General features: G+C 41.2%; 1 long non-coding RNA gene across 2 annotated transcripts; it reads left to right on the top strand.

The window, feature by feature from the left end:
- Positions 1 to 5,370: 5,370 nt before the first annotated feature.
- LOC120433360 lies at positions 5,371 to 8,517 on the top strand. 2 transcript variants are annotated; one of them, XR_005608516.1, is made up of 4 exons: positions 5,371 to 5,481; positions 5,905 to 6,230; positions 6,377 to 6,455; positions 8,457 to 8,517. It is a non-coding gene; the product is annotated as an uncharacterized LOC120433360 (long non-coding RNA). The 2 variants fall into 2 exon arrangements; XR_005608517.1 differs by lacking the exon at positions 5,371 to 5,481 and adding an exon at positions 5,530 to 5,770.
- Positions 8,518 to 27,225: the final 18,708 nt, after the last annotated feature.

Here is a 27,225-nt window from a genome sequence, read left to right as displayed (position 1 = left end):
TCTTCTACTATCCTGGGAAATGTGTGGGGATGTTTGACAGAAAGCACAAATCACAGTGTGTAATTTGACCGAGCTCTTATGAGAAACAGGCGCACAAAGTTGATTGCTAGTTGATTGTTTCTGCATAATTGTGACTTGGACAGGGCTGAAATATCTCGACTGCTGTTTGATGATGAACGAATTTTGTAAAGACATTCCGTAGGGAGGCGGGGGTTCAGGTGGTGGAGCGGTTCGATACCCGGCCCCTCCGTTTACCCAAGTGTCCTCAGTGGAGACGCTGCATGGCAGCTCTGCCTTCATTGTTGCTTGGGGTGAGTACGTGAATGAGAAACATATTGTAAAGCCATTTGTAGAGCCTAGTGAAAGCTGGAAGGCTCTACACAAGTGCAGACTGTTTACATTAATCACCTAGGATGGCTGAATATCTACTCTTTGCTTCAGTGATCTCGTGACTCTTTCTCTAGGCTCTGAGAAAGACCAAAGTAGAGGAAAAGCCTATTCTTTATTAATGCAACGATCTATGTTTGCATTTCTATCCTTGCACTATCCTTGCACTACAATCCACAGACAGGATAGGCCACAGGATACACATCCATCTGGCCTAATTAGTAGACCTCGGGTTAACTGTGTGTACCTGTGGTCATGGGTCACTTCCAATAAAATAGCACAAGACTGGAGTAAAATGTATCCATCAAATGAAAGACTTTATTAAAGAGACCACATGTTGACACATGAAAGAATCCCCACCATTCTAAAAGGGAATTGCGTCCTTTTATACTCTACCTGATTCAGGTGAGCATCTGGAATAGACCAAGTCTGGGGTCAATAAACCAAATGAAAACATAAACCTCCCCATAAGAAAACATCAACAACAATATAACACATCATAGACATAATTAGATTTGTAACAAGTCCTATAAATAACTCAATAACATATTGACGTCAACCACTTCTATATACATTAAAACACCTTAACCACACTCCCCCTAGCCTGGCGCATTGGTTCGCTCCAGGAGCTCATAAGCAGGTGATTGAGCTGCTTTTACTCTTCTGCTCCACATCCTGCAAAAGAAGCAACCAGGAAAGATGAGTGATGTCACCACTTCTCTTTTTACATATCCAAATAATTTAGGTTACAGACAAATGATTAAATGTGAACAGCTCTGACTCAGGTTCTCTTCCTGACACGGGTCGGATGGCCAGTGCTGCCAACTCCTCAGTAAGGAAAATCACTATTGGCTGTCCTAGAAGTCGCCAAATGATGTCATTTGCATGATTGGTCATGCTTATGTAATTGTAACCTAAGTTGAAGGAGAGAGAAATAACATCGTGGAAGAGACATAAAGTGAGTAAAAAAACCACCCTAAATGCATTTAAAATATATTTAGAACTACAAATTATATTCTTTTAAAAACTGATTTTTTAATGTCACAATTCCAACCCACCTCCTTTATCTGGGCTTGGTACTGGCAAAAGTACCAAAAAGTAGGCACTCTGGCGGAGTTACTTTGTGTTTATGTGTTTTTAAGTAGTTTTAAACTTTCTGATTCACAAAATGTGGGAGCAGCGGCTCATGCGCGATTCATTTGCAGTTTGGACGCTTAGGGGTCAACATCTCCTGCTCTGACAGCAGGAGACTTCTACGTGAGGACGATCCGCCACCTGTGAGTGCTTTGGCACAGGTGAGGTGCCCACGGAAGCATCCGCTGCTTGTTGAGAGTAAGAGTGATACGTGCTTTCATGTAAAAAGTCGTCATAAGTCTCCAGTAACACCAGCAAAAGTCACCAGATTTGTTGCTTGTTGCTTTTTAGAAAAAAAGTTGCTAAGAGGGGTCTGAAAACTCGCTAAATATAGTGACATAGTCACTAAGTTGGCAACACTGAGGATGGCCAGTCCCCCGGTCTCTTCACATTTAAGGAGCAGTCACTTAAATATTAACCCAAATAAACCTAATAAAGAATCACTATCAACCAATGTGTGTTTTCCTTCATTTTAGTTTTTAATTCCCAACCAGTCAGTCAAGAAAGGCTAATGGAACCCCTGGTCTCCCTTACGGTACCCTTTAAGCAGCAAAAAGGCACATATCATGTATGATCCACAGCACTACAGGGTGTCTAGGCTACATACTTGGTAAAAATGTTGATGTTTTAATTCGATTTCAACATTTTAAGTTAGTCAGTGTGTTTGTTACATCAGCAAATGTCACATAGTTAAAGGTTCTACTGGTCAGAACTAGAACAGTGCTAAACAAATCCTACTGTAGTAAGCTTCCAGGTGTGTAGAATAAGCAACGAGTAGCCTGCACCAGAGTTTTTCTACCATTATTACACTGGGGTCAAAAATTGTCACCAGAGGTTTACGACTTGTTTTCTCATGTCACGGGTTCAATAGCAGTACCTTGAGTGCATGGCCCCATTGAGAAAGTGTGGTACCTGTGAAGAGACAACAATGTTCTTTCTGATGGTGCTATGAGGAGGTTAAAGTGAAGAGTTGTAGTAAAAGTGTAAAGAAGGCTGAGATTTATATACAGACACTACTGGCCTTAGTGGATGGTTCTTCACGAGACTCTCATGTTTTTTTTTTCAATCAAGGACCAAAAACAGGGGAAATCCATCATGACCAGAACGTCAGCAACAGAGGATACCAACAGGAAGAAGAGGAATGAAATGAAACGAGGAAAAAAGCAGTGGATCCAGACCACAGTATCTAAAGGCTGATGATATCCTCCTGCCATCACACACAAGGTGAGACTGCTGGACAGCAAGCTAAAGGCCCCACGGTGCAATCGAGTGCACACCAACGATTATACATGTTTTGTTACATACATGCACTGATACAGAGAAATGCTCCAAATTCACATCAGTTCCATCAGCTTAAAGATGGTTTTGGCAAACAGAATAAATATGACAGAGGTAAGGAAAGCAGCCACGCAGCAGTCTGTCGCTCTGTGTGTGAGAATCCAGACTCAGTGCTTCTTCCACTTAAAATATTTGAGCAGCTGTCACAAAAGAAGCACCATCAGGGATTAAAGTCATTCTGAACCTGAAAATACCTCCACATCTGTTGGATGAATGGTAATTAAATTCGATATGGAAACGGTCACAACGGTGTGACTTTTAATGCAGCTCTATAATTACAGTCTGAAAACCAGCTTGACCAAATGGCTACACACATAAGATAAGTTGTTAATATTACCTGCTGAACTTCTTCTTAACCTTTTCATCCTGAGGATTTTAACTTTTGCTTAAAATTACCTAAAACTGTTGGTTGGCACAAGTTTCTAATGTAGTTGAGTCATTTCTTAACCGGAAATGAGTCAGTTAGATTTTGGCACCTGAATTTTGGAAAAAGTGGGTCCTAATTTTCAGACGGCTCTTTTTCCTAATTACTCATCCAGTTTTGAAAACACTGGACTTGTATGTTTTCTTATCATGCAACTGATTTTTTTTTTTTTTTTAGTTTTTTATTTTCTTTCACAATATCCTCTTTATAAGCACTGCGTCTCATAGAACATGCACCAAATGCAAAGGCAAGATAATTACTTTCTAATATGTTTCATATTCATGTCTTCTCTCTATATACACTTCTGTGATTATTGATGTGTTACATAATGAAGAATGGACCTCATTTATAAACAACTGTGCACAAATGTGTGTGTAAACCATGCTTACGAACACTTCACACACACACGAGTACCTGAACTGTTTCTACCTTACAAACAACTTTTTAAAGTGCCTCAGACGATGCACACAAGCAAATAATGAAGCTCTGGCTTTCTTACAAAATTTAAAAGCACATTTTTGAATTGAATACTAATACTACTACCATCACTACTATTATTGTTTCCCTGAAGAAGTGAAGTGTGTAGCTGGTTCAGTTTGGTTTTCTGTTTATCTGTCTGTTAGAAGTGTAGCAACCACAGTTTCAAGATATTGTGCTCAAATTTTGTGTGTTGGTAGAAACTGACCAACCAACATGAATATCGGGTCACACCAGGCTCCGATGGTACGACCATGTTGACCCTAGCGATGAGGAAAAAAAGCACTGGATGGACCGAATCGAAGAGGATATGAAGGCTGCGAACATCACACTGGAAGACGCTCTGGACAGGAAGAAGTGGAGGAACAGTGGACCTTAGGAAAGAGAGAGAGAGATCGGGTCACACCAAATGTGAAAATCAGTAAATACTTTATATAAGCTACAATTTCTTATGGATTGTTTTCAAACTTCACAACAATATAATATGCCTCGGAGGACACAAGTATTTAGGTTGGCTAGGCACTTTGTCTCGACCTTCACTGTTAGCATCCACGGTGAAAATGCGAAGAAACCAGTAAAATATTGCATGAAGAGACATGTACACATGCAACAGGCTGATGTCATCACATTGTAATAAAAGAATCCACTTTTTTGTATTGATCTTGCCCTTTGGGGGAGCTGTGCTGTTATTATTTCTCAGACAGGATCATTTAACTGCTCACTTTGTCTCAGGAACATAATTAAAATCCTTCCAGATTCACCAAACTCTGATGTTCTGATTAAACATTTATCTTCAAGGAGGTGTGTTTGATTTTTACAATGTTACAACACAGTCTCATAATTTACATATTTACAACTGCAGTTTACTGTTGGTATTTACTCAACACCGGCAAATTGGAACAAATGTAATATGGAAACAGTTGATTTTGTTGTTTATAGACACATTTGTGTGAATTTGAATTTAATTGAGTGACTGTCTTCTTCTGCACTGAGAGAATTGCACCTGTGCTTTGTTGTGCTTCATTGCTGCAGTGAGACTAAAGTCGGACCTTCTCCTGCTTTTTTGCCTTAGCAGTACAGCGTTCTCTCTGCTTCACCTCGAGGTAAACGTCATTGCTTATACGGTGAGGGGAAAAAATTATTTGATCCTCTGCTGAATTTGTAAGTTTGCTGACTCACAAAGAAATGAACAGTCTCTAAATTCTTTTGGTGAATTCATTTTAATGGAGACAGAATATCAATCAAAAATCCAGAAAAAAAACATTACATAAAAGTTATAAAGTGATTTGCATGTCATTGAGTTTGGCTGCACGCTCATGTGGCTCACAGCCAAACTCAATGACAATCTGCAGGAGTCAGGTTGTAGAGGATCAAAAACTTCTTTCACTCACTGACATCCAAATCAATTTATGACGTTCACGTAATGCGTTTCTTCTTGATTTTCAGTTGATATCCTGTCTCTCACCATTAAAATTAAACTACCAGAGAAATTAGAGACTCTTCATTTGCATGTAAGTGAGCAAACTTACAAATTCGGCAGGGGCTCAAATAGCCCCCCCCCCACTGTATGGTGTAAAAGGGCTGTGGAGGTATGCAGGTAGTGTGCAGACTGCAGGCAGAATGTGGACTGAGACTGATTCACTGATTCAACACATGCACTGTGGAAAAAATTGGCCGGTGCACACGTGTCATTAATCTGATGGGGATTTTGTGTGCAGAGGGTAAGAACGTTTCCACAAATATATTAGTGAACGAGGGCCAATATTGTCATATGATGTCACCATAAACAGAAAAGAAGACATAAGCTAACAGTTTATGATTATAAATATGTATAAATAGCCAATCAGCTATTATGACCCAGTAAAATCCATGAGAAACAGCGTTATTGATAGTTTTTAGCCCAAACTAAACAAAAGCGCAGCTATCATGATTATAGACTGTTGTTTCTTGTTAGGATATATACTCTGACCACGCACCTGCGGGAACCGGGGCATAGATGTGGATAAACAAGTAATTTGATTGTTTCTGTATCACTGTGGTCTTTATTTCCCCCCACGTTGCTTCCTCTGTCTTTCTCATGCTGTGTGAAACCAAATAGTGTAAATATGTTGCTCATGGTGCGCTCTCTGTTGATCTCTTTGCAGTGCATCTCGATATTGGCTGCCAGCAGAGAGTCTGTGGGGTGCATGTCAATCCAGTTTTACCCACCGAAGGATCCCTCTTCCCTCGTTTGCCATGAAATTTCCAAAGAATATGAATCATCTTCCACCAAGAGCGGCTCCTTCTTTCCTTTCAGTGTGTTCTCTCCATCGTTCCCATTCATCCTGTGTGCCGGAGAGGTCCGCAAGACTCATTAGCACCCGCCTCTGTGTTTCATGCCGTGTTTCCCCAAAGGCATAACTAGCACCATTAGCCCAGGCAGCAGTGAGATTTCAAACTGCCTGGGCAGACGGATGCCTTCCAAACCAAAGTGAGCGCCTTTCTTTAATTAGCATTTTTCTAACATCAATATATTTTCCTCTGGCCTCCTAGGACCAAAACTCTGCCGAATTAATTATTAACAGCCTTGCTGTCTTCCACTTTCATTTTCTCCCACTTCCTCCTCTTCCTTTTAAGGCAGTCATGGTTTCCAAGATTCTGCCTCCAGTTGGATGTGAATGCGGGGCGGACATTCGGCGACAGCTCCCTCCCTTAGGTATGCTTTAATAGCACACATTTTGTGCATAAAATGATCAATTTGAGTCCAAATCAAGAAGGCAGGCTGCATTAATGTCCATGAACGCTGGAGTGCACCAGGCTTTGGGGCCCACAGGACGCATTTAATTATGTTTACATTTGCCTCTACTCTAATTTATTGTCTACTGTCAGATTTTGGTATTCATTGTGCCATTTTCTAAGCCATGCAGAAAGAGAATCACCTGCTGAAAATGGAGTGACTGCTTTTCAGAATTCCCCCAGGTGAAGAACAAAGAGTAATTCATTTTTTCAATCTGTCACGAAAAGGAAGAAAAAGTGAGACCAGAGACTTTAAAAGGCAGGAATTGGACTGGAGGCACAATATGGCTGAGGAGATAAAGCTGAAAAAGAGCGAGATAACCCTTTTGCTTGGCTAGTCTTTGTGACAGAGTGGGAATAACCACAGCACAGGATTGGTAACCAGCATAATTTCAGGTTAAACACAAATACCCTCTCACTCAGTCCAGCGAATATATATATATATCTATACACATTCAATGATGACAGAGTGAGCAGTCATCTACCATGTGCTGCAAATGCTATGCTGTAAATAAGATCTAAGAACAGTTCAGCTGTTCAGGGAAAAATATGCAATAATGGTTTTTCATGACTGATTTATAGAATAACGGCTGTTTAAGTAAACAGCCGTTTGCATCCGGCTGCTGCTTCTGGTTGAAAACAAATCTAGTAAATCGATATAAAAAATCTGTTAGTCTGCCTCTGAATATTTTCTCATTTCCAGACTACTTCATGAGTGTATGTGAGTGTACTCTGCACATTAGTGTTTGAAAATTGTTTCCTTAAAAATGTAGGTTCTGTGTTTTGGATAACAGGAAGAAATTAGACTTTTTGTTAGTCGACTATTTTCAGATGGATGGGGTCACTGAGATGTCGTCCTTTGGTTTTAACTGTATTTTAAAGCCATTGCCATGATGGAGTACTATCAGCTAACACCAGCGAGCTTCAACAGACACACGCTCATGTTGTATAATTAGCGCTAAATAGTTAAACTATTAAACTTTGTACCATAGCAAGGATTTTGTTTGTGTGTTTGTTTTTTCAGATCATCAATGAAAATGCTCCAAGTAAAAACATGGTGGATAGGTCCAGTTTAGTGATTTATGTCAGCACAGCTGGGGCTTAATGTCGAATTCCAGGGATCTCAGAACTTGGAAGTCACAGGCTTCAGGCCGACCTCTGTCCACACACTCATGTATCTGGGTAGATGAGCACATAACTTTTCATAGAGGACAAAAGCATATTGCACACATGCTTCTAAATGCGCCACAGTTGGGCAGCCTCAAGTGGCCACTAGAGGAACTGCAGGTTTGGAATGCAAAAATTGCCTGTTTTGCATTTCTCGAGGTCTCCGTTAGGGACAAAGTAATAATCGCTGAAGTAATGATTGGTAAACATAACATAAGAGGGAATTTGGTCTGAAGGACCCATCAAATCACAGGTCCTAGACATATGCTGATGACAATACAGATAGAAAAGATTACAAAGCACCAAACATCCAGTGTAAATAAAACATACAACAGACTTCATGTCTTAACTAAACTGCATATTACCTGCAAAAAAAGCAGTTTCATTGAAGTGTGTGTTAGTGTCTGAGCCACTGAGAGGCACAAAAACACCACATGCAGAAATAAAGTACTATCAAAGATCTGTGTACAGAATAAGAGTTGGGATTCTTTTTTCTTCTTCTGATATTTGTTATTTCCATTTATAGTAATTTATTTTGGCAGCTCTGTTTGGGGACCTCCCTGCCCTTTGTGTGTACACATGAATAGCCAGAGGTTGGGAGAGCAGCAGTAACACCACAGCACAAAACAGAGCAGGCATTTATGACAACAGCTGTCTGTTGTAGATACAGACGACTGCAGACAGCACGGACAGGTAGTCATCTTTTTTTGGAAGTTCTGTAAGTCCATGCTCACTTTTTGTCCACAAACTGTAGGTCCCCCAGACCTAACCTAGCAGACGCAGAAGCACAACAAGCCTGTCGGACAGACTTGGAGGTGAGTTGCAAAGTGATTTGTAGATGTGTAGCAGTGATGCATATCTGCAGGAGGTGGGCTGATGTGGATGGATGTGTGTCTATGTGAATCTGACTTTGTTTGCCTTGTTATATGTGTTTGTGTAAGTGCCAGTATGTGTGTGTGTGTGTGTGTGTGTGTGTGTGTGTGTGTGTGTGTGTGTGTGTGTGTGTGTGTGTGTGAGCCTGGGTGGGTTTGGGGCTTGCCAAACCAGGCCTCTGTGGGACATGGTCATGGAGGGTGGCGTGGGATTTCCCTGTCAATTTCGGCATTGTATAACCACACAGATGAATGTAATAATGAAATATAATCAAGAAAGAAAAGAAAAAGACTAACAAGATGAGCCTATAAAGAGTCAGCAGTGCTCGTCTTTGTTAAGTTAATGTGTTTGGCACAACAACAAAAAAGAAAGAAAAAACAGGATCTGCTCTGAGTCCTGTTTTGTTTACACTGGTGATGGACAGGCTGACAGATGAGGTCAGGCAGGAGTCTCCGTGGACTCTGATGTTTGCAGATCTGTAGTGAGAGTAGGGAGCAGGTGGTACAGAGTCTGGAGAGGTGGAGGTATGCTCTGGAGAGAAGAGGAATGAAATTCAATGGGAACAGTAAGACAGAATACATGTGTGTGAATGACAGGGAGACAAGTGGAAAGGTGAACATGCAAGGGGAAGAGGTAACGAATTAAATAGGTGGATTCAACCATTCAAAGCAACAGACAGTAAACAAGAGACGCAAAGTGAGGGTTAGAAATGAGCATAACAGTTGAATGGTTTAAAGACAAAGTCAGGGAGGCGAGGCTGACATGGTTTGGACGTGCAGAGGAGGGAGGCTGGATATACTCTGCAAAAGATGTTGAAGATGGAGCTGCCAGGTAGAAGGAAAAGAGGAAAGGAGGAATATAATGAAGGAGGACATGCAGAGCGTTGATGTGACAGAGGAAGATCTACAGGGGTGGCATGGGGGGGGGGGGGAAGCTACACAACCTCATGTTGTGTAGCTTTCTGGATTGTATACTTATTGGGCTACATACTTATTTATTATACAGGCTATACAGCACACATAAACAAAATTCACATGTTTTATGTGACTGAAATCTTTAATTATGTGGGCTAAAGAAAATAAGAAAGTTATAGAATATGTTTGAAAGGGTATGTGAAGTATTTGAACCATATATGACCATTATAACTCCTGTATATGTGTTATTTAAAAAAGACTGACTTTGCCACCCTATTTGTTTTCCATACCACCATAAGAACATTTCTCTAGCTCCGCCCCTGCCAGGGATAGGGTGAGACTGAAGCAGGTGAGCCCTAAAGGGAGCAGCCAAAAGGCAGAAGGAACAGAAGAAGGAGGAACCGAAGCACGCATCTGAAAACACCTGAACACGGATTAAATGCTGCCCCTGGTCTGTGTGAAGTGTTAGTAAAATTCAGCAGACTGTGATTAACTTTAACTTTAACACACATCCAGCGAACCCTCCCACACGAGGCACAAATTAGCCGATCGATGTTTCATAAAATTCATGTCCTTTTCTATTTCATCCAAGCCTATAGCATCTTCACAAGTTTACCCTGGTGGTTTCTCTGCTCTGTGCATAACTGCGTCTGCAAATTTCACAACATTTAATGCAAAGCCTGCGCACCGAGAGAAAACAATCAATATCACTGACAAGCCCAAAAGCCTTTGAAAGGGAGAGGGAGTTCTCACCTGAAATGGCTTAAGGCTGAAATACTGGTGAAACTGGCTTTGTTAAGATCGTGTGTTTTCTCGAGAAGCTGCGTGTGAACTAACCTTGAAAATCCTTGGAGAGGGGATGAGAGCCTAACGCAGTAGATCAAAGATAAAAATGACAGCGCTTGTATCAGAACACCAGGTAAAAGTAGTTCAAAAGAGCGGCGTCAATTAGCATTTGAATGCTTCCACATGCACAGTTATTTCTTACAGGTAGCAGGAAGTTTTAATGTCACATTAAGGAGACATTCCTCCGATAAACATCAAAATCCCTTTACCACGTTTTCATTTGAACTCAGCCTGGGAAAACAGTTACATAATGTCCTCTACGGCTCTGAAGGAGCTTTGTCAAGTCTGACAAAATCACTGTGATGATGTCATAGTGATGTAATCAGGCTCGGAGACAAAATGATAAAACTGGTGCAGAGTTTGAAAAAGATGGGTGTAGAATAGGCTGGAGGGGTTGAGTGACAAACACTATCAGGTTGCATGATGGACGAGGAGGATTTAGAGTTTCTGGTGACACTTACCTGTGTGTAAGGATACCTAAGCCCTGTTAAATCATTCTTTTCATCCCCCAATATTGTAAGAGTGTAATACTAATAATTATAGTGCTTATCATAGACAATAGTAGCTACTGAATGGCCTTTGTGGTCTAAGAATTTTCTCTACTACTCTTTCCAAAAGTAAAGAAACATTATTTCTGTTATAACAACTGTCACTTGTATAGTTAACATATCTTTATTGCTACAACCCCTCAGCCATTTGCATTTCCTTTCAATCCTTAAATAGTGCTCATTCACTGCAGTAGTTTTCGTTTGTTAGGGACAGACCCAGAAACTTTATACCGAGAAAACAGTGGATCCAATAATTCCCTGTGAGCAAGATCTGGTGAGGAAAAACGTTCTTGTAGCAGGAAGAGGCCTCCACGACAACTCGGCTCCAGCAGGGGAATCCGTGTGCTTGTGAGCAGCTGGGGTGAGGGCAGAGAGACGAGAGAAAAGAGGAGCACAGGGAGATGACGAACAGCAGCACAGTCTATAGCTGTGAACTCATCAGCTGTTGTCTGAGGAAAACAACAGGTAACTAACCTAAGTGCTGCTAGTATCCCCGAAGTTACTAAAAAGGAAAAGTGTCATCTATGTTTGCTGGTGGTAATTCAGCCAGTAGTTCCTTTACTGGCGTCCACACGGACTGTTTAACTGCACGTAGCCAAAGCCCCGCCCCCCTCAGGCAATCCTGAATTGGATAAGTGGAAGAAAATTGGATTGATGGATGTTCATTCTATATCAATCACATCATACATTTATCTTTCTGTGTGTGTTTGCTATCATGTGTTAAGTGAGCTTCATAATGTAGCTAGAACCCCCGCTGTGGTTTCAAGACCTCTGGCAGATGTGACTGTTGCTCCGTCTGTCTGTTTGTGGATAAACAGCTTTGCAAATATTCCAGATACAATCAGGAAACTTGACAGGTTCAGTTCTACGACGGTCCTGTAACCCTGTGAGCTCTGAGTACAGGACGCTGGAAGCAGGTCAGACAGTCAGTGGGCACATTACCCACCCCCCAACACACACACACACACATATAAAGTGTGTGTGTAATATTTTCACATGCTGTGGGTGTGGTCTAACACTCCCTGGCATCACAGCCAGTGTGAGCCCATGAATAGATGGTCTCTATCTAATATTTGTCTCAGTTTGCAGTTATATTATATTTTAATGCCTTTGCACATAAATAAATAAATAAATAAACACATAAATAAAAATGGCCCTTTGCTCTGTCTGCTGATTTTTAATTGCGCCGGCTGGGCTGTTTTTCTTCGCAGAGAGCAGTCCAGTCTCTATGAGATGCTTGTATAATTAGGCCTCCAGTCTGTCAGCCTGCACCAGGTCCATATGTTTGAACTGATGCAGCCTCATCTCGCACGGCTGGTCCGGTCTCCTCAATTTGATCCAGATTATTGTAACACCCTCAGGGCAGGCTGCTGCTGCTGCTGTGGTGGATCAGAGATTTCCTTTCCGGGTTGCGCTTTTCTGTTCCTTATATTTCGTGGCATGACTTCATTGTTGTTTTGAGTGTGTTGCTGTAGGGAGTGTGCAGTATGAATGTAAAGGGAAATAGTAAGACTTGTACCTATGTTGACTGTGCGTTGATCCGTTGGTCTCAGGGCTCCAGTCGGGGGATTCGTGCCTCTCTTCCCTCACGCAATACAGACGAGGATTCATCACTATTTCCACTGTTTATGAGCACAACACTGCTTTGAACCAGCACAGCACATACAAAGTTTCACAAGCACACCCACAACCAACGTCATAATTGGATTACTCTTTAAAAAACCCAAATGTAGCAAACCTCTTTTAAAGTAAATATGATAATCAGCAAGCCGGGTAGAAAGCTCCTCAGCAGTGCACCATCGCCTTTTCTTTAGCAACCGTGGAAACAGATGCTGAATGAAAACAAAAGCAAATAAACAAGGTTGGAACATAAAGCTTTATTTATTTATTTGCATCATCATCATCAAAGCCTTTTTAAGTGCACATTATCCAATTCTTTGAACATCACATTCACAGCTCAGCCTGGATAGAATCGTGTCTGCCTGTTAACCTATAATACCACATATCAACATCATTGTGCCAGAGGTGTTTGTTGAATCGCTTTGAGCGATCGAGTTTAAACACTTTGATATGTTAATGTTTTCAATTAGAAATCACTTCTCGCATCCTCTGGGCATCTTTATTTTTTATTGTTAGTCTATGTTCAAAGTACATGTACACATTAATAACTTGTTTATTATTTTAAGTGGTTTTATCTGGCTGAAACAGGGAGAGGTGCTTGATGACGCACAAAGACAAAAGTGTGAGGCTCATGCACTGATGAAGCATTAGAAGAACAAGCTTTTATCTGTGCGTGTAACGTGTTTGAAATGAAAAAGGACAGTTATGTTGCTGTTTATCTCTAACAAAGGAGTGAATAGTTTTCTTGTTTCAAAAATTTTCCGTTACATTGACATTTAGGTTAAATATGTTTCTGAGAGCAGCGCACACGTGTCGCAACAAAAGCAGGAAAGAGCAAAGAATACAGTTACTGTGCAAACGTTTCAGACCACGACTCATTTCTTTATAGTTTGCTTAGAAAATGGAAATAAATGCAGCAATTTATTGAAACATACATGAAAATACAGTAAATAATTCATAAACAGAGGATACAATATTTGATATGACTACCTGCAACAGTCTGAGTTCTCTTAGTCAAGCTTTCTGGTCATTTCTTTAAGTATTCCTCAGGAACAGTTCTCCAGACTTCTTGAAGGACATTAAAAGCTCGTCTTTGGATGTTGGTTGCATTTTGCTCTGTTCCCTGTCAGGATGATCCCACACTGCTTCAGTAACGTTGAGGTCGGGCTCTGGGGAGACCGATCCACGACTGATAGTGTTCCACTGTATTCAAAGAGCTTGGAAAGAAAAGCGTCTGGACTTCTTTAAGTTGCTTGAAGACGTTTCACCTCTCATCCCAGAAGCTTCTTCAGTTCGAGGGTCAAATGGTGGAGAGTCCCAGATTTACCATTTACTACGATGACCTGGATGACTGAGAACCACAGACATGTTCCACTGCGTGTTTTTCTATCCTGGTACATTGGCAGTGTGTTTGCTTAACAATGATGCTGTTGTCAATCAGAAGCTTTCCACGTGGTTTTTCATGGCAGCTCAAAATCTGACTGCACTTAAATAATTCCATCAGTTTTGACGACCAACACCACTTGGCATACGGGAGCCTTCTCTCCCTGTTTCCCTTCCTTAACAAAGCTATTGAGACCATTTCTTTGGTGAACAGTAGATGGATCAGCTAACCAGTCAGATGTCTCAGGCCCTGTGTCAGAATTAATGATATGTTTAACAACTTAACTGCTAGTAGAAAATTGCCTAAAGATACAACTGATAATTAATTATTTAAGAAACTGCCTGTTTTATGTAAATATAACACTGGCTGAGTGAAGTGTGTTTTTAAGCCTGAATGATTCATAGTTGAATACAGACGTATGGAAACAAGTTTCTGACCTGAAGAAAAAATTTGCCATCCATAAGTCAAAATTTGAACTTAATTACTCAAAATTGTTTAAAATAATAATTCAAAATGATGCCAAAATAAGTTGACACTGACAAAAGAACTGCTGGTGTTGCAGAAAGGAGCTCCAACAGTCAAGTAACTGAAAATGGTCAGGTACAAGGACCGGACTGAAAACGAGTGAAGACAGCAGCCAGTGTCAAAAGATAAAATGGAAAAGCCATCACAAAGTCTCAAGAAGTGTTGCTCAAGGCCACTTTTTTACAAAAAAAGCAAAGTCTGCCTTTTTGGAAGGAAAGTCATGAATAAATAAGACATGGCTCAAGACTTTTACCCAATACATCTTCATTTGATCACTTCTTTCTCTCCTGTGGATTTTTAATGTGTTAAACTAAAGTTATTGTTCTTGTTGAATTTATAAAACATGTTTGCTTTTTCACATCACGTCGTTATCAAATCTTCCTTTTCTACTTTAAGACTGTTTATACTGTGTCAGCAAGAACGTCTGACATTTATTAATGGTTACTCTGATGGGCTTTTGTTACTTATTTGGTGTCATTATATGGGGAGGTTAGCCTCTGTGGAGCTGTTAGAAGTACAATGACCTCTGTCTGCTGACAGTCTGCTGCCTGAGGTCAACTTACTGGGTGTTTTGGCTCTATACTGGGCCACAAGGACAGCCCAGCTGCTTGTAGATAGTGCACAGACATAATGTTTTCCTTATCTGGAGAGCAGACATAGGAGGGGCTTTATGAAATGCCAGCATGAGAATGACACCTTGGTACAAAATACTATCAGCCTCATTCCCCTATAGCTCACAGTGCCTAACAACAGTCGGAAAGTATAAAGTAGATTTTCATAGTTTTTCTTGAACTTTTCTGTATATTGTGAATGTGTGCTGTTTTATTATTTTATTCTTTGTATTCTGTTTTTTCACATTTTAAGTCTTCTACAGAAGACAGTCTTAAAGTCTTCCTGCAAAACACTACATTATGTTATCTAAGTCAGTCTAAGGTAGTTGATTTTATTTATTTCTTTTTTTAAAGCCCATTTTTGATCCCCGCCTGCTTCCCCGGAGGGGCTCAAGCTTCAAAAGCAGGACGACTTTCTAGGATACTTGTTCTGTTTCGCCCATCGGTGCTGTCCGGATACATTTTTGAACTGCCAGTTGGAATAAATTTAACAGTAAAATGTTTTATACTGTAAGTTATTCGACCAACTGTGACTTGAAGTATTAGCATATGTATTGGATGGGAATGGGATGGGGGAGAATGCAGCTTTGTGAGAACTCGTATGCCTTTAGCCTCAAAGCTCTGCAGAGCTTTGTCATTCAAATCATCCCAAGGGAGAAAACTGTGAAATAATCAGAGGGAAAAAGGAAATCGTTGCTAATTTATATTTAGTTAGAAGTGACCTTTAGTAGAAATCTTGGGAATATGAATGTTGCTGCTTGCATTTCCATAAACCATCCCCCTTTTTCCCTTTTTTATTTTGTAGTTTGTTCATCTGAGTGCACTGCACTGTAAGCTAATTTTTATATATCCAAATCTCATTATTCCTCTGCCTATGTGGAGTATTTTCTGGCACAGTTTGAGTTCTGAATTAATCTCAAAGAGGCAAATGCTTGTTTTGGATCTGTCTATACTTTATTACAACAAACATAAACATCCTGACCAAACGGGAGCGCATCATCTGCGGCTGCTTCAAATGGTTTGATTTAATGTCCCTGAAAATAAGATGATACAGAGACATTTGTGATGGGCTTTCCATCATCTCCCCGCACATACAACCATCTGTAAACCCATCGTGCTCGCTGCGCTGTGTTCTTTTCCACAGGTGCTCGAGCTGTCATGTGAGTCCTTTTGACATTTGCCTTGGATTGGGCAGCCATCTGTGAATGTGATGAGGTTTTTTCTTTTTTCGTGCTTTGCTTCTCATGTGAACCACCACATGCAGTGCCAAGGGTAGGAGTTGTTTACAATACGCCCCCACATCCTTTTTCCCTCCCTCTGCCTGAAATTTTGCGTCTCTCAGCTTGTCTTCGATTTTTCATGCGATAGGAAGACACCCTCGCCTTCGACCGGCACTGTAAAAAAAAAAAACCCACTCTGAGTCAAAACTAAAAACCATCATTACTTTTCTCCTCATCGAGTCATGTTTCATTTTTTGACACATACATGCATAATTAGCCTGGGTCTTACATCCAGCCTGAATGACCATTTCATTACCACTCAACAAAATCATTCTGCAAAGTTTGAGATGCGGGCAGTGATTGGCAGATCTGAAACCAAGCTCTGATTAGTATGCCACTGATGTATGAAAGGAAAGGCAAGTGGAGATGTTGATGTTCACTTTGCCATCCAGCCTATATTCTAAAAACGCTCAAAACACTAAATAATCTGTCTGGCATCATCACATAAGATGAAGCTGCGTGTAGCAGCCCTGTTTCCTGAAAGATGCTTGTAAACATGGAGAACCATACTCACTGTATGTTCACTGGCAGTTCCAGGTGTGAAGTCTCCATCCTGAATCATATGTGTGATTAATGACACTGAAACTTAAACTTGACCAGACAAAAAAAAAGTAAGAGCCCACAAACCCTTTAAAAAAGTCTTTCTTCAACAATGTAATCATCTGTCATTTCAGTAACTGCTCAAAGACTTTTATTTATGTTTAGATTGCAAACATCTGTGGAAATAACAGTTGCTGTCTGTATAATTCTTAACTCAACTATTATCCTTCTAAACATCCAGTTCCAAAGGGTACGCTCTTTAAAATACTTTTGCCTTCAGACATTTGATTGCGTCTGCAAGCCACTTTGCAACCCAGTTTCTTCCTTTGCACTCAGTCTGACCTAACATCGTACCTGCTTTGTTCTGTGCTGGGGTCTTACTGCTATTCACTGTGCAGCATGTGTTTGCGTGCTAGACTGTGCTGCACCAAAAACCTCCTTGTGATCACTGCTGTCTCCCATAATTTGCACAAAAAGCAGTACTGGAAGAGTGAAAAGTGTGATACAAACTGGAAACAGAGACTGTTTGCCTTCACAATAAGCGATGTGCCTTTTGAAACATGTTGGCTGCAGCGCTAATGCTAACTTTTACTTTGCAGGTGAACGTACTTTTGCGTACTTTTCACAGTTTTTACTGTGGCCTAATGTTTAGCAGGTGAGTTTTGGGAGAAAAGTCGGTGTTTTATCTGCAAACTACAGGTGACCACAGCAAGCACTTGGAGAATACATATTTATTCCTTGGTTATTGGTCTCTAGGTCCGTGTGACTGGGGCCTAATTGATCCCATACTCTAACCAAGCTTTAGCATGAAAACTTATCAAATTTTACAAAAGGCACATAAAGTTTTATTTTTGTGCCTTGTTATTCCACTGATAGGTCAAATGAGAACATGTTTACGCGAGTCTTTCTGGGCAACAGTTACATACAACAAAGTTTTATGCCCCCATACTTGGAAACAGCAGCATAAATAGTGCGGTTAAAGTAAAGGAAGGATCATGGTTATATAAACATTTTAAATTAAGTCAGTTAAGGGTTTCTGTATATGCCCACACACCACCCTGGATTTTCACAACCTCGTGATCTGCTTTACTTCAGCACACTTCAGATTCCATGACTTCAGACTGACACGTTTTAAGTCAATCAAACTCTTTGAGTTGTCTTTAAAACTAGTAAACGTCGTATTTCTTCACTCATAATGAGAAAGTTGTTGCGACTGCTTTAAGCAGTTGCTGCACAGCTTGCATGTCAATTGAAAATTACATCGGCAAGATGAACACATCATTAAGTACAGGGCGGTTAGGGCAAAACAATGATAATTCAGTCTGATTATCAGAGTGGATTTAATGCACGTCTGACTAATTTAGCAGAACCGAAGACACTCTGACTTTTTCGGTGTTATTCGTTTCCCCTCCGCTTTCTCAAAAAGCTGGTTGCAGCTTTGACTCTCTCTAAACACTGGGAACATAACACGTTGGCATCTTTAGAACACAACACTCCAGGCAGGCAAAGATGTGATGTTATTCTTGTAGATCGGGAGAGTTACTGTAGTTTTGCAGTGTGCAAAAATCAATACAGCAGTTTGTGACAAGTAGTGGGAGGCAGCAGAGCACTCGCCATATTCTTAGAGAAATTACAGTTTCCTTCAGACTATGGAAAACAGTGTCTAGCAGTATCACAGCAGAGAGGGTATGGTTTTACCACCAGTGTGTAAGGAATAGTATGTTTTTTGAAAAGCTCATTAGAAAAATAATGTTCTGCAGATCAGACTCTGTTTCACAGGTAGACCATGAAAGAGAGAGATTGGTTGTGACAGTGGATGATAAATTACGATGGGCAGAAGTTCATCAGGTGATCTTCCTTCCACTGTTTCTAAATAATATACTGAGTAACTGAGATTTGGGCCAGGATGCAAGGTGGGGAGTTTAAAGCTGTCAGAGTCTGACGGTATGAAATTTCAGTTGACAGTTTAGGGAGTGCTTGATAGAATGAGCACACAACATGGCTGAAGGGAGAGGGAAGCTCGTGACGACGTAAACAAAGTTGCTCTTTAAGAAGCTGCTATGCCTCCCGAACTCCGTGTGCTCCGAAAACGGCTGCATCACAACCGGCAAAAATCATGCGAAAATCAAAGCTGTTATTCAAATTGATCTTCCTCAGCCCAACCCGCCTTTGATGCCGACTTGAATTGGGCAAACGCGGCAGTGAAATGTAATTGATTATTTCCTGGGTTTTTACCAACGCCTTGCTTCTAACTGAGAGAGAAAATGTGACTTTGTCTCTTTATCTCTCCTTATTTCACTGTTCTGTTGATTTGCTTTGAGAGATGCAGGCTGTGAAGGTAATCTGTACGTGCACGCTGCAGCTTGCAGTAAGACAAGGTGTTTCCTTTGATAACTGTGAATGAGGAACTCTTGGCTCACAGGCATTTTCCTCAGCACAGAACATGACATAATCAGCGTGGAGCGTACATCCACTGTTCTTAAATTGGATGCTCGTATCAGATCATCAACAACAAATGCCTAAGTTACCCTACACGAGTGCTGCGGTTCTTATTGTGATTTGCAAGTTGCCGACCTAAGCAAACGAGGGCAAGAACCATTTTGGAAGATTATGTCACCGAGCAGGAGAAAGTGTGTAAATGTTGCGCTGCTGTCACCAAGACTGTTTCTTCCTTCTGCAGTAATTAATTCTTGCCTGCATTGCCCTGTTCTGGCACCTCCCCACACTTCCACAAGGAAAAGCAGCAAAACCTCAGACATTAATACCAACAGATATGACAATGATTGAGTCAGAGGCTGGAGGTGGGTTGCAAAGTGACTTGCAGTAACTGTGGGTGAGCTGAAGCAGCTTATATAGTGCACATATTATGCAGCCCAGTCTCCCAGACTCTCATAAGCATAAGCAGTCCGTGTTTCAAACGTGTTTCAGCTGCAAGAAGCTTTGAATCTGTTTTATATTCAGTTTCTCCTCGCTTCAGTGCTGACGGTGGAAATTATTTCTGGCTCTGCCAGTCACACCTTCCTTATGACTAATGATCACCTCCTGGTTGGGTCATTCAGGGATGCTGCCCATCATGCAATTAAGTGTTCTCTTTGCAGACTGCTCTTTAAACATCTCCTGGTTTCATACATTGTCACATCTGCAGCTGTTATCAGTGGGTGCCAGCGAGACTGTCGACCTCATACAGAGTTTATTATTTGAAGTTTCGTTGGCTGCTACTTTATAATTGTTGATACGATGAATCACTTTAGTATATCAGGAAAACCATATGAAGACAATGTGGAAAAGATGAAAAGCATGCACATATATGTGTCTCATTTATCAGTTTTAAGAGTTTGATTTTACTTTTATCAGCACACCAACTTTTCCATCTCTGCCAGCTGTACTGGACAAAGAAATCACTACAACCTTCCACCTTCTTTGAATTTCACTTCTTTCATTTCACTTCTTTAAAACAGGTGTCAAAAAAATTACAGCCTCTTTTCTTGTCGTCTCTTGCATTGTATGCAATGAAGGCACAAAAAGTCTAATATATACCTTTTAAAATAGCTGGTACGTGTGACAAAAGAGGATTTTTTCAATGCAAAATTTCACAGGAGACTCCTCTGAAGCAGCGTAATTCAATCATTCTCTCCCTCTTTATTTATTTTTTAGGTTGTATCATGTTTTACTCACCATCCCAGACTGGGGATGATTTGGGAATTGCAGATTCCTCCAAGAAACTGGATCGCTTGAGGCAGGGAGCACGAGCCTTTAATCAAAATATCTTCAGCTGAACAGAAGCCATTTCACTGTCTTTGATTAAACCCAACAGTACGCACAGGAAGTCATCCTCTTGAAATCCCTGTAGCTGCTTTAATGAACTCTCAAGAGTTACAAAGAGGACGTGTACCAGCATTCCTACTACGAGGATTCATTGAGTCTGTTATGCAGTAATATAAAACTTTAATATCTTCCAATCACACGAGGACGTAAATTGAACAACACACACAAACACGGACGCACAAACGCCACACTGCGGCAACAACTTATCGCAGCTTCATCAACCCAAAGTTTGCTTATAAAATCCAAACTAACAGAACAACTCGTAAGTCACACGAGCGTCTGCAGCGCTAACAAAAGTCTCCGACTCTCTATTAGCACCATGACATCATCTTCCAACTGCACTGTTTCCTCTTTGGTGGAATACGCACTCCACTTAATTGAATCGCGAGGCCGTCCGCTTGGATGCTTGCTTTTCAGCCTTTTTTTATTGCGGGCTTCAGTAAATTAATTGGGTGAATCCCTCATTCCCTTTAGTTGGCATCAGTGACAGTCAAAGGGAGATAAAAAACCCTTGGATCTTACAAACCTAAAAGACATCTGATGCTGCAACAGAAGGAGTGATTAAAAAGGTGCAGGACTGGTTCTAATTCTTCTTTTCATTTTATCACTACTCATACATCTCCCTCATTTGGATTCATTTGATGAGAGGGGCTTTTAGCGGGCTTTTGATCGTTACACGGGTAAAACATTTTGTGATGATTTAACAAGGATTTCTTAAACATTAGCTCAGGTCACGGCTGCTTTGTAGCTCGCTCAATTGTGACAGAAGCGGGTAAAGAAAGAAAGATGCTCACAACGCATCTACAGCTCCTGAAGAGCTGGACTGAACTCAGAGTGAGGGAGTTACAGAAGGGCACCTTGACAGCAGGTGCTGTGGATGGGGAAAATCTGAAAAGAGTCAATTTCTCACTTGGGTTTCCTGTTTGAGTAATGGCAGGTTTTCTTTTAAAAACAAACCCCAGAATTAGAAGCAGTGACCGGCCACCACTCTGCAAAATGTACCGTGCCATCACTGTGGCTTAATGTTCTCCAAAGGACAGGGAGCAACCGGCAATATTTCAGGCTAGCTTATACAGCCGGGGACACCGTATCAAGCCTCAGATCAGAGGGCTCAATAATGGCTTCATCGCTCTCTCTCGGATTGAAACGTTGGCGATAAAGAGGGAATCGGGTGCTTTACGCTTTGAGGGCACACGTGTCCTGGAAGATTCTCGTTCGCAAAGGCCAAGAGAATCACGCTTTGAGCTAACACACGGCCTTGACTGCAATTTAGCCTCACCTAATTTCAGAACTGCAGCTCAAATCTCTGTCTCTCGATTAATTCTGACTTTTTACATTTAGATGCCGCACACGAGAGCTCGATGAGAGGGCGAGAGAGAGGCACACGGAGAGAAGGTACAGGTTTTGAAGAAGCAACCTGCTGGTGGTTCAAGTGGCACTTTAGGCTTTATTTTATTATTTCTTTTATTCCATTTTCCCTCTTTATTAAACCCTCAAACCTTAATCACTCACCAAAAAAAGAGGAAAAAAATTGTAAGACATTCTTATAAGTGTTTGTCCAATGAAGTAACTCAACTGCTATTTTTTTTTTCAAAGGAACTCTCGGTTGTACATCGTCAGTGATTGATTTCTATTCAGCACGAGCTTTTCTTTTGTGTGACAACACAGCCTGTGTTCAGAATTAAACCGTATAAGTGGAGATCTTTACAGGCTATTTCAACACATTCTCATCCCAGAGAGTCAGATGCTGCCAGGATCTCCAGATTACACACAAGGTGTCCTTTGGCGGCTGTGCCTTGATGCGCCGGCCGTGGCAATATTGTACGCCTAGAGATAATGGTCCTCTTTGAAAGCGATACAAAATATGCATTAGGAGCCCAGAGTGGTGATGATGGAGTAACTCAGACGTGTGTAAGCCAGCAGACTGTTGTTCACTTTGTTTTGCTCGTCTTCTTTTGCTTTTTACTTTCATTTTTGCTCGATGGTTCAGTGTGGGCCTGAAAAGTACCGGGTGCATCGTGCACTGCAGCCAAATGACGTCTTGTGCTTAACGTATGACACCGGCAGTATTTAATGGCCTACAGAACATCTGTATTCCCGAGTGCTTACAATGCTGCAGCCATGAAGAGAGACGTATTCACAGGTGGAGGGTGTGAAGGTGGCTTAAATCACACGTATGATGCTTGAAGGTTTTTCATGCATGCCCTTCAGTTTTCTAGCACTTACCTGACAGATGTGGATGTGAGAACTACGTTGTCCAACGTAGCTGGATCAAACATTAGCCGTTGATAAGTATGCCAGCTCTCTTCTAGTCATGTGATGCTGGACTGTGGCGAGCTGTGAGTGGACGTCATGAGTACTTTTAAGCAGCTGCCTCCATTAAACGCTTGATGGAGGCAGCTGCTGTATCAGAATCTGAATGTTTTATTAATCCCTAAGGAAATAATGTAAAAGGTATTTTGTGGCCCATGCAGGGATCAACCCCACAGCCTTGGCGTCATCAGCACCGTGTGCTAACCAGCTGAGCTGACCCACCGACACATAGACTGGTTGACATTTTGGTTGGATCACTATTGTTAGTTGTTAGGCAGTTTTTATTCTTGTTGTCAGTTATGGGTTGATCTGGTTTTGGTAACAAAAATAGATATTTGGAGAAAAATTGCAGTTAAGGTTGTGCCAATGACTGAGGTAAAAAAAATCTCCATTATTTTCAGGTGATGGTTAAATTACCGACACCTGTAAAGAACACCTTGTTTTGGTAAAGCCTCAGTAATACAGGCCTAGAGACCATTTGGCAACCGGAAGTCTTTAGTAATGTGCATGCCCCACCTAGCTGAAAAGAGTTTATTACTTTAGGGTCTTTACCTTACACTTTAAAGCAAAATGAGGCTGTTGGTGTGATTTGGTGCTATATAAATAAAACCGAATTGAATGGTTTGTGGAGGTTTCAAAGTGTTGCTGGGTAAAACAGGTAGTAAAACCTTGTGACAGCGTTGTTTGCAAACACTTCCTAAGTGCCAGGCTGCAGTAAAACCTGAAAACGTGTGATACAAACCAGAAACAGAGACAGTTCAACTTCCAAGTAAAAGTTGTGTCTGTTTGCTGAAACCGTTACGTGAAAGCAAATGTTTCCCGGTTTGATTTGCACTCTACACAGTTTCTCTGTGAGTATTTGGAGACATGTCTTCCATGCAGACTTGGGGTGAATGTAGCAATCTGCAAGAAGGTTTTTGGTGCATCTGTATATTTGTTCATGACTAATATCACCTTAGCTAGAGGAAGCAACCACACATCAACCGGTCAGAAAATACTGTTTTTTTCCGTTGGTTACGAAGGAGTCCTTGGCTAGTCTCCAGGTTACGGGGGATTAACCAAGACAATGGAGGAGAAGCTTGCCACCCCGACAGAATGGAGTGGCACACATTCAACATGTTTGCACTGAAATAGTCAGCGTATGGTTTGGAGGCATTTATCAGCAGCTAGATTATCATTAGTCTCCTTAGCTTGATGCCATATGATTAATGGCATTTGTGTCTATTTTAGAATAGAATAGAATTCAACTTTATTGTCATTGCACATGTCACAGGTACAGGGCAATGAAATGCAGTTTGCATCCATCCAGAAGTGCTTTAGCCGTGATATAGATATAGTACAATATATATTAGCAATAATATAGATATGCAAGTATATTACAGAAATGGGTCTATTATGGTATGTTATAATGTACACGGTATGAAGTATGTTGTGAATATTCTATAACTATAAGTATGTACAGGCTGTAGTGAGTACAAGCTATGTACAGGCTATGAACAGGATATAAATATGAAAAACTATACAGAATATGAAATAAATAACTTTACAGAAATCTGAGTTATACAGCTATACAGAAATGGGAACTATGCAAGTTGTAAACAGTTGTAAGGTTAAAAATTATTGTATGTACAGAATGATTATTTACACAGAGCTATACAGTAGTGCAGTTAAGATAAGTGAGGGTGTGGATAATTATTTTTGAGAAGTGTCTAAATAATAGACACTTTGCATTACTGGGGAGTGCACTGTAATTACCTACTGAGTTTACTGGGTTTGACTGGAACACTGGTGCTGCTGAAGCAGTACAACCCACTCTATTTCACCCCTCACAGGTGGCTTGGGCTCAGGAAGTAGAGCAGGCCATCCACTGATTTGAAGGTTGGTGGTTCAATGCCTAGATGCTTTACTCTGCATGCTGAAGTGTTCTTGGGCAAGACACTGAATCCTGAGTTGCTCCTGATGATTCATTGGTGTTTGTGTGAATGAGCTGTGTTGTATAAAGTTACTTGAGTAGAAAAGCACAATATAGTAACCAGTTCAAGTAACTTTCGTTTATATAGCACCAGATCACAACTGCAGCTGCCTCAAAGCCAGTCTGTTCAGCATTCTTTGCAAAGTACAACCAGTACATGTATTCATTTAGCAGTACCCTGAAGTGAAAAGCTTTTCAGCTTTATGGGGACAGATTTGTGACAGCAGACTGTCACTTTACACCCAGTCCTTGGCTTTTTTGGTACGTATCCTTATAGGCTTGGAAATCTGCAGTCGAGCCGAGTATTTTGGTGGGTCCTCAGCATCAGTATGAACGCAAATAATTTTGTGCCAGAATCTCTGAATTTTGCAACAGATCAGATAAAACACAGGAGAAATCTCAAATGCAAAAGCCACTTTTCATTATTCTTTAATCTTGAGGGAAAGCCGTGTCATTTTTAAGGAGATTGTTGTGCAAAGGCTGAAGGAAGTATCGGTGTTACCCTATATTTTCATCTGTGATCCTGCAAATGCATGTAGGAGGAAGAGCTCTGTGAGAGAAAGAATCCGCTCTTCAGTGTAAACAGTTGAAAGTCAGAGAACAAAGTTGTGTGTGCGTTATCTGTCTAGACTTATCCGGGCTGGTGGAACAGAGCCAGGTGACTGGATGTGAGAGATCAAAGTTCTTGTCAGGCGTGCTCAGAATGGAAGCCGAAGCTGGTAGTTACCAAGACTCAGGATTTGCGTCCATCATTGTAAGCCCCGGCTGCCTTTGTTCTTCATAGACCTCTGTAAACACAGCCATTTCGCTATTTCAGCGTGTAACATTCCCATTTGATTCATATCCGCAGCATATTGTTTCATCTGTGATGTCTTTCCCGCCTGTGGAACTAAGAGGACAAAGCTTAAGAAGAGCTTGTCCTGGATAATCAAATCCTTATCTTTGAAGAGGAAATATGCTGCTGTCTTAAAGGACATGGTGCAAAGGACAAGCAAGGAAGCTTATCTTTTATTTCCCCTGCCTCTACAGTATCTCACTGGCTTTTTTTTTTTGGTTGTTGTTGTTTCAGCTCCTTCCAGTTTTGGTTATTATAGATAACTTCTGTCCATTTTTTCATCTCTTGCTTAAGATGGGAGCGAGTTAGAAGCACCTGACTGAGCGCCAGCATCACAGCAAGGCTTTACTTTGCCCATCGCTCCCTTTCTCGCTCTTTTTGTCCATCACCGGGCCTCATTCTTTCTCTCTCTCGCACTCTTTTCTCTCGGTATTAAAGCGAAGCAGCCATTCTGTTCCAACCTGCTGTCCGCATGACAGAGCATGGGAGAGATGATGGAAAAGCACTTTGCCCAGGCTCCCGTATTTGAAAGCCTCTTTGAGGAGAGGGAACGGTCTCCAAAAAACTGTGATCCTTCTATAAGGTGTAGGAGAGAAACTGCCAGCAGAATCAGAAGAAATCAGAACAGAAGAAAGCATTGAGCGCCTAAAAAACCGGCGTGTGAATTTAAAGCACCTTTTCTTGAGGCGATTCTACTTTACTCTCTCTCAAGGTGCATGAAAAAGGGAGGCCAACAAACTATACGCATTAATTCTACTCTGCTAGGCTCGGGGAATCCAAGCCGACTGTGCGGGATGAAGAAAATAGAAGGAGGAGGGGGGGGGGATGAAAACACTCCGCACCCTGCCTGACTAAATGATGGTGTTAGGATTATTGGGGACCACCAGTTCAGTGAAGCAGAAAATGGGAATACGCTTGCGAGGGCACACCAGTTTACTTGAGCAGGAACCGCAGGCTCCCCGAGAGACAGACGGGGCAACCTCAGCAAAACATTCAGCTGAATAAACTGTGCCATACACCGAAGGGTCTAATTGTAACTAATTGGAATTCATCGCAAGCATAAACGCATTTCAGCACCTTATTGAATACCGCATTCACGACACTCTGAAACAGGCGCGCGCGGGGGTAATCACACACATTAATGTGGCAGTAATGGATTTTTTTGACCACTTTTGTATACATGCAGTGTTGCAATGCAGGTTCGCTTTTCTTATATTTCCTAAAGAGCACGAGGGATCTAATTAGCCTGGCGTATACACCAAAGGATGCCACACCCATTCAGTTATTCGCCCTCTCCGTCATAGTTTGAAAAGGCTAGAAAAGAATGACGATCAGGAACTTTTAGGGACTGTCTGAGAATTATTCATGGCTCAACCTTATCTCAAATTATTTGCAAAAATCCTGAATCTCTTTTCTTTGGAATTTCAATACTAGTCA

The sequence above is a fragment of the Oreochromis aureus genome, linkage group 15 (assembly GCF_013358895.1).
Source record: "Oreochromis aureus strain Israel breed Guangdong linkage group 15, ZZ_aureus, whole genome shotgun sequence".
NCBI classification, from domain to species: Eukaryota; Metazoa; Chordata; class Actinopteri; order Cichliformes; family Cichlidae; genus Oreochromis; species Oreochromis aureus.
This window is presented reverse-complemented; position numbering and strand designations above follow the sequence as displayed.